Genomic DNA, 9,031 nt, shown 5'->3' with positions numbered 1-9,031 from the left:
AATGCTGAGCTGAGAGTGGGAACGAAGACTGGTTATGTGTGTTTGAGTGGCGTGCGCTACCTCTGGAGGAGCAGTTAAGACGTGACAAGTTCGCAAGTTTACATTGCAGTAATATGTATAGGCAAAGGTATTTTTGTGAATTAATTCTTTATATATACACTAGATGACTACAGGGGTCGCTGTTTTGAAGCCACCAAGCCTCCATCTTGGCATCCCCACTGTTAAAAATATTTGGGAAGGTATAGAAATGACTTTATGTCCATATTTATTTTCCATGTTTGTTCTATTACAGACACCTTAATGCATACATTTTAAATTACATTATGTGAGCTAAACATACAAGCACAAAACTGTTACTGTCCCCACTACATTTTTTAAAAATGGGATCAGCAATCCAGGGTTTACTATATATACTGTAGAAAATTGGTGAAGAACCTCTAATAGGCCCACTAGCTGAGACTAGAGTCAAACCCCTGACTCTACCTAAGACAATGGACCACTTGTTATAGATCAGACCATGTCAAAAATACAGTGCATTTTGTTACGTTGCAGCCTTATTCTAAAGTGTATTGAATACATATTTTTCCTCATCACTCGACACACAATACCCCATAATGTCAAAGCGAAACAGTTTTTAAGAAATGTTTGCAAATATATAAAAAATGTATAAATATATATTTTTTAAATGAAATACATTATTTACATAATTATTCAGACCCTTTGTATGAAATTTGAAATTGTGCTCCGGTGCGTCCTGTTTCCATTGACCATCCTTGATGTTTCTACAACTTGATTTGAGTCCACCTGGGGTAAATTCAATTGATTGCACATGATTTGGAAATGCACACAACTGTCTATATAAGGTTGACAGTGCACGTCAGAGGAAAAACCAAGCCATGAGATCGAAGGAATTGTCCGTAGAGCGCCGAGATATGAGTGTGTTGAGGCACAGATATGGGGAAGGGTACCAAAACATTTCTGCACATTAAACGACCCCAAGAACACAGTGGCCTTCCTCATTCTTAAATGGAAGAAGTTCGGAACCACCAAGACATCCTAGAGCTGGCTGTCTGGCCAAACTGAGCAATCGGGGGAGAAGGGCCTTAGTCAGGGAGGTGACGAAGGACCCGATGGTCACTCTGACAGAGCTCCAGAGTTCCTCTGTGGAGATGGGAGAACGTTCCAGAAGGACAACCATCTCTGCAGCACTCTACCAATCAAGCCTTTATGGTAGAGTGGCCAGCAGGAAGCCACTCCTCTGTAAAATGCACATGACAGCCCCACTTGGAGTTTGCCAAAAGGCACCTAAAGTCTCTCAGACCACGAGAAACAAGATTCTCTGATCTGATTAAACCAAGATTGAACTCTTTGGCCTAAATGCCATCTTCCAACAGGACAACGACCCTAAGCACACAGCCAAGACAACGCAGGAGTGGCTTCGGGACAAGTCTCTGAATGTCCTTGAGTGGCCGAGCCAGAGCCCGGACTTGAACCCGATCAAACATCTCTGGAGAGACCTGAAAATAGCTGTGCAGCAACGCTCTCCATTCAACCTGACAGAGCTTGAGAGGATTTGCAGAGAAGAATAGTGGAAACTCCCCAAATACAGGTATGCCAAGCTTGCAGCATCATACCCAAGAAAACTTGAGGCTGTAATCACTGCCAAAGGTGCTTCAACAAAGTACTGAAGAAAGGGTCTGAATACTTATGTAAATGTGATTTTTCAGTTTTATTTTTAATACATGCAAAAATTAAGATAAAAAAAAGTTTTTGTTTTGTCATTATGGGGTATTTTGTGTAGATGAGGAAAAAAAATATTGAATCCATTTTAGAATAAGGCTGTAACATAAAATGGGGGTCTGAATATTTTCAGAATGCACTGGACAAGCTTTTATTTTATATTGATTGTCACAAGGACTAAACTACGAAGAACACAGTTCCTGTTGTTACATTATCATGGAAGATCAACCAAATTCAAGGATGGTTCCATCAAATTGGAAAGTTAGAAGAAACGTACCATAATTCAGAAAGAATGTAGACTGGATTCTAATGTAATTCTAGGAAATGTAAATGCTTTTCATTAGCGGGTTATCTGAAATGGCAATAAGGCACCTTAAGGGTATATGGCCAATATACCACGACTAAGGGCTGTAACCAGAACAGTAAACAAGTATTTTTGCCCGTGGTATACACGTGATATATTGTCTGATATACACATGGTTGAAAGGGTTTTAGCCAATCAGCATCCAGGACCCAAACTACCCGGTTTATAATGGCCAATATACCACACACAACCCCTTGGGCCTTATTGCTTTAGTAGTCTACCTTTGGAATTAAACAAAAGGTTTATTTATCCTTTAAACAGCCAGTCACACCTACGCAATAAATATTAGGAACTTTCCTCCTCAGACCTCACCCCAGCCATGTCTCAATCCTGCACTAGTCAAGCGTCACTCTTCAACCCTCAGCCCTGCATTACTCAAGGATCACCCCTCTGCCTCACCTCTCCCACCCTTCCACCTGTGCATCACCACTGCATCCTGGCGACACTTGACTAGTGCAGGTTTGAGACATGACTAGGGAAGGGGTGAGTTCTGAGGAGGAATGACAGTTCTTACTGTGTATTCCGTAAGTTTTGTACTCTTTACACATCCACAAAGAGAAATCCCACCACCCCTGGAATTTGTGAGGAAGCTCTGGATATCAATTAGAGATTAAATGGAAAAAAACTCCTTTCATCTAAAAGCAGAGGTTGCTCAAAGCAGAGGCGCTGCACTTGAAGAAGTGAGTGAGGCTAGCCTCCCACCCACGTATGACTCAACACTTATTGAAATAAGCCAGGAGTTAGATAGCTACTCTATACACCAAAGAGAAAGAAGAGGCGTATTGGTAGAGGACATGTAAAATTATACTCACGCCTCTCTCACAAAGCACTGCAGATACACTCTAGTCCACCCGGAGCCTCATGGCTTATAGATGACTCTCTTCTCTCTGTCTTTTGCTGAGACAAGTTTGGCCTCTTTTTACATCACTAAGCCACAACCCTCTTTTGTGCATCGTAAGCCACAATCAAGAGTCTGTAGTTCAGCCTAATGGCCACCTTAACCGAACCCTGCCACTTGATTTGGAACAGAACAAGCTAGGCTTACACTGTCACAGAATCACCCCCAAATTTGGTTATTGTGGATAGTTTAAACCTATTTAGCTACACCTAAACCTATTAAAGAAGAATTGTCATATTTATGAAGTAAATTTATATTGAGGTAAGTGGCATGTTATAGAAAGGTCCAGACACTTTTTGTGATTTGGCTTGTTTTTGAGAAACTTAACCCAGCCGCGATTCACTTCCTCGTTGCTCATTCTGCAGTATCAGCGCACGCAAAAGACATGAACAAAATCTCTAAAAACACCCAAATACGTCCCAAATAATAATGATTAAAAAAACGAAGTACAAGCCAAAACAAAAAAAAGGGGTCTGGACCCTTCTTTACCACGCCATCTACATGTAAAATGTAGATTTACTTCAGAAACATATGCAAAATCAATGCATATGTCATTAATTTAAATAACAATTTAACAGATATACATGAACAAAAATATATAAATGCAACATGTAAAGTGTTGGTCCCATGACCTGAAAAAAAAAATAATCCCAGAATTGTTCCATGCGCACTATGTGGCAACGTGGCATCGATTTTAGACAAACATTTATTGCACAACCTCAGTTACACAAATCTCACAAAACTGTTTTGGAATATACTGGACTTTGTTTTTGTCAATTTTCTGTCTAATATCGATGCCACATAGGCCATTTTCAACCAGAGAAGTAATTTTGTTTGCGTTCTGTTGCGCTTTAAATAGGACACCCCTTACCCAGAATGCATCGCAAACCATACCAATTACATAATTGACAATCAACTTCAATAAAGGTATGAAAAGGTATACAAACACATTCAGGTAATATATTCCACATGATCAATATCCACACCTCGATTACAGTGATAAACAATGTTTTAAGCTTCATTATAAATTGGGTGGTTCGAGCCCTGAATGCTGATTGGCTTACTATTACAGTAAGATACTTAATTGTTACCCAGAAATGATTAATATTAAATGGCTGCATTGGGCCTTTACACGCAACATTTATTCTGCTGCTGTAATGTTATATATTTTGATGGAAAGATATCATGCCATCCAAAAGGCAACGTACTGTAATTTATGTTATCTATGAGTACCACCTCACCCCTAGTATCAGAAGCATCACTGTTATAGAGGTGCCAACATGCTATTTAGCACTTTGTGACAACTGCTGATGTAAAAAGGGCTTTATACAATAAATGTGATTGATTGATTGACATTTCTACAGGTAATTGAAGAATACAGACATCTGGCTAACCACATACAGTAAGCTCTTACAATAACTCTCATTTTACCAGGCTTTGACAGACTATCATTTCCACAATATGCTGAGGATCAACAAGCCTGTCCACCTTCAATCGTTCCACTCATTGCCTCCCACTTTGGCTGGATTTATTGCCATCATCGTCTTCCCACTTCCGCCGGTGTCTTGATACAGTTTGTGTGGGAGAAAGGCTGTATGGAGATGCCATCTGTAGTTTAGGTGGTTCACATACTGCAGCAGTGTGCCTTACTGTGAGGAGGTGGATATCTCTGTAGAAAGGATCTAGACATAAGTTGAACCTCTGGGTCACCATCTGTTGATTTGGTTCTGCTTTTCTTATAATTTTAATGGAAAGGCATGAGAAATTATTATTTATTATTATTTATTATTCTAGCAAGTTGATCTCATCTCTCTGTTAAGATGGAAAGATTATTTTGCTAGTCTTCCTTGGCATCTTTGTCAAATAGATTGATTAAGGCTGTATCACAACCGGCTGTGATTGGGAGGCGCACAATTGGACCAGCGTTGTCTGGATTTGGCCAGTGTAGGCCGTCATTGTAAATAAGAATTTATTCTTAACTGACTTGCTTAGTTAAATAAAGGTTAAATAAAAAATACACAGACAGCACGATTCTGGTATTTTTCCACTAATTGGTCTTTTGAACAATCACATCAGATCTTTTAACATCAGAACTTTTTCGGGGCTGATCTGATTGGTCAGACGCAGCCATAGTGTAACTGACTTGGTTCAAACCCAGGTCTCCTGCGCCTCTGTGCGCCAAAATACTGTGTTAACCTGTTGAGCTAAAGCCTAGAAATTCTCTGAGAAATGTGTGATCAACAAGAGTGGCAGAAATGTACTGTTTAACTAGTGCAGGGATGAGACGTGACTAGGGGAGGGGTGAGGGTTAAGGAGGAAGAATGACAAAGTATGTATCAATATATATCCTAATATGTGCATTGCGTTCAAGGGCTGCTGCTCAGGATCAGTGTCAGTGGATTTGCAAATGGATGCACCAGAGACGCTTTGTGTTGGACAGGAGAAGCAGATGGGAGCTGAGTGGGTGACAGAAACCGCTTTAGATGCTGAACCGCTTTTGCTAACCTTGTTGCTTTACCAAGAAGGGGAGGCACTGGTCAACTACTCTACTGTCAACTACTCTACTACCACATATCTACAATACAAAATCCATGTGTTTCTAGAGCATGTGTATGTGTATGCGTGTGACTGTGCCTGTGTGTCTCTTCATAGTCCCTGCTGTTCCATAAGGTGTATTTTTATTTTTTAAATGTATCTGATTCTACTGCTTGCATCAGTTACCTGATGTGGAATAGAGTTCCATGTAGCCATGGCTCTATGTAGTACAGTGCGCCTATCATAGTCTGTTCTGGACTTGGTGACTGTGAAGAGACCTCTGGTGGCATGTCTTGTGAGGTATGCATGAGTGTCCGAGCAGTGTGCTAGTAGTTTAAACCAACAGCTCAGTGCAGTCAACATGTCAATACTTCTTACAAAAACAAGTAGCGATGAAGTCCATCGCTCCTCTACTTTGAGCCATGAGAGCGGCAGGTAGCCTAGTGGTTAGAGCGTTGGACTAGTAACTGAAAGGTTGCAAGATTGAATCCCGAGCTGACAATCTGTCGTTCTGCCCCTGAAAAAGGCAGTTAACCAACTGTTCCTAGGCCGTCATTGAAAATAAGAATTTGTTCTTCGCTGACTTGCGTAGTTAATTAAAGGTAAAAAAAAAGGGTTTTAAAGAGATTGACATGCATATTATTAATGTTCATTTATGTAATGTACATTTAAGGGCCAGCCATGCTGCCCTGGTCTGAGCCAATTGTAATTTTCCTAAGTCCTTCTTTGTGGCACCTGACCACACGACTGGACAGTAGTCCAAATGCGACAAAGCTAGAGCCTGTAGGACCTGCCCTGTTATAATAAAGGCAGAGCAGCGCTTTATTATGGACAGACTTCTCCCCATCTCATCTACTGTTGTATCAATAGGTTTTGACCATGACAGTTTACAATCCAGGGTTGCTCCAAGCGGTTTTCATTACAAGATTTAATTCAGGTTTAGGGTTTAGTGAATGATTTGTCGCAAATACGATGATTTTAGTTTTTAAGACACATTTATTTTTTGCCACCCATTCTGAAACTAACTGCAGCTCTTTGTTAAGTCATTTCACTCGCTGTAGTAGCTGATGTGTATAGTGTTCAGTCATCTGCATACAGTTGAAGTCGGAGGTTTACATACACTTAGGTTGCTGGGGTTTCACAATTGCATTGGCTAATTCAGTACTGTAATACCATAATATACTAGTGGTGGCTATTCAGAAGCCTGATGGTCTGGGAGTAGAAGCTCTTGACCAGTCTTCCAGTTTTTGCCATGATGGTCCTGTACTACCCGCTTCTTAGTGATGCAAGCAGGGAGAACAGGCCATGGCTTGGGTGGCTGAGGTCCCTGATTATCTTCTTGGCCTTCATGTGTCCTGGAGGACAGTCAGTGTGCACCCAATGGTGCATTTGTACCACCCTCTGTAGCGCCTTCCGGTCCACAGCGGTGGAGTTGCCGAACCAGGCTGTGATGCAGCCCAACAGTATGCTCTCGATGGTGCTCCTGTAAAACACTGTGAAGGCTCTCTGGGACAGACCAAATTTCTTCAGCATCCATGATCGTTGGGAGCCCCTGCCACATACGCCTCGTGTTGACCCACTGAATTGCTCCTCTATGTTTCGCCATCTTGATCGATCTGTGTAGGTTGTATTTGTGCTGTTTAACCATACTACTGTTCATGGTCACCTTGCCGTGTTTATGATCAGCATCTCTCTCCAGCTTCGCTACAAGACTGCCATCAATCCACATTCTTTTTATTTGGGTACCTTTTGAAAGACATTATCGGTATCACATCATCTATGCATGAATATGCTGACTCAGTCCGGTGACTGAGTCAGCATATTCATTGATGTTATCCCTAGAGGTGACCCGGAACATATTCCAGTCTGTGATCAAAATAGTCTTCGGGTTCTGAATGGTCGGATCAACGGTGTACACACCTGATCACCGGGACCTTCCCTCTTGATTCTGTTTGTAGGCGGGGAGAAGCAAAATGGAGTCATGGTAAGATTTTCCAAAGGAGGGCGAGAGAGGGCCTTCTACCCGTTTCAAAAAAAGGCGTGTATCAGTAATCAAGCATCGCATTTCCGTGAGTTGAAGAGTCAATGTGTTGGTAATAATTCACGAGCACGGACTTACTGTGTCGATGAGAACCTATGTCCAAATGCTCAAGACAGGCTTGATTCAAACTAGTGCCTGCTAAACATAATGTTTATTTCATTTAATTACAGTACAACTGTAGTGTAATTATATCTAAACAATTAATTTATATTTTGCATCAACGATTGTCAAAGATGTCTTCAATGAACACAATGGGATATAAATGATATTTTCAGTCAATTTTGATGGGTAATGCAAGTGTGTAGCCTAATGTGAACAGCAGGGTTGGGTAGGTTACTTTCTAAATGCAGTCTGTTACAATTACTTTTTAATTGTCCATAATTTAATCAGTAACATAACTTTTGGATTACCCAAACTCAGTAATGAAATCTGATTACATTAGAAGACAAAAATGTGTTACCAATTGAACGACATCTATTGCAGGATAAATCAATGTTAAAGTTGACATAGCTAGCCATATTAACTCAGCAAAAAAAATAAACGTCCCTTTTTCAAGATCCTGTTTTTCAAAGATAATTTGTAAAAATCCAAATAACTTCACAGATCCAGCATGACAATGCCACCAGCCATACTGCTCGTTCTGTGCGTGATTTCCTGTAAGACAGGAATGTCCGTGTTCTGCCATGGCCAGCGAAGAGCCCGGATCTCAATCCCATTGATCACATCTGGGACCTGTTGAATCGGAGGGTGAGGGCTAGGGCCATTCCCCCCAGAAATGTCCAGGAACTTGCAAGTGCCTTGGTGAAAGAATGGGGTAACAACTCACAGCAAGAACTGGCAAATCTGGTGCAGTCCATGAGGAGGAGATGCACTGCAATACTTAATGCACCAGATACTGACAGTTACTTTTGATTTTGTGGCATATTACTTTCAGCACTTCAAAGGGAAATTTCAAAACATGCATCTTGCATTTTTTGCTATTGGATTAACTGCTTGTTAAAACCGCTACATTGAGAAGATATCATTAAGTTGTGTTTTAGTGATTAAACCGATGTACAGTACCAGTCAAAAGTTTGGACACTCTACTCAAGGGTTTTTCTTTATTTGTACTATTTTCTACATTGTAGAATAATAGTGAAGACAAACTATGTAAGAACATATATGGAATCATGTAGTAACCAAGAAAGTGTTAAACAAATAAAAATATATTTTCAATTTGAGATTCTTCAAAGTAGCCACCCTTTGCCTTGATGGTGGTTTTGCACACTCTTGGCATTCTCTCAACCACCTGCAATGCTTTTCTAACAGTCTTGAAGGAGTTCCCACATGCTGAGCACTTGTTGGCTATTCTTTCACTCTGCGGTCCAACTCATCCCAAACCATCTCAATTGGGTTGAGGTCGGGTGATTGTGGAGGCCAGGTCATCTGATGCATCACTCTCATTGGTTTCTAC

Source organism: Oncorhynchus mykiss, chromosome 9 (genome assembly GCF_057628025.1).
Source record: "Oncorhynchus mykiss isolate SJ-2025 chromosome 9, ASM5762802v1, whole genome shotgun sequence".
Classification (NCBI taxonomy): domain Eukaryota; kingdom Metazoa; phylum Chordata; class Actinopteri; order Salmoniformes; family Salmonidae; genus Oncorhynchus; species Oncorhynchus mykiss.
Note: the sequence above shows the minus strand (reverse complement) of the source record.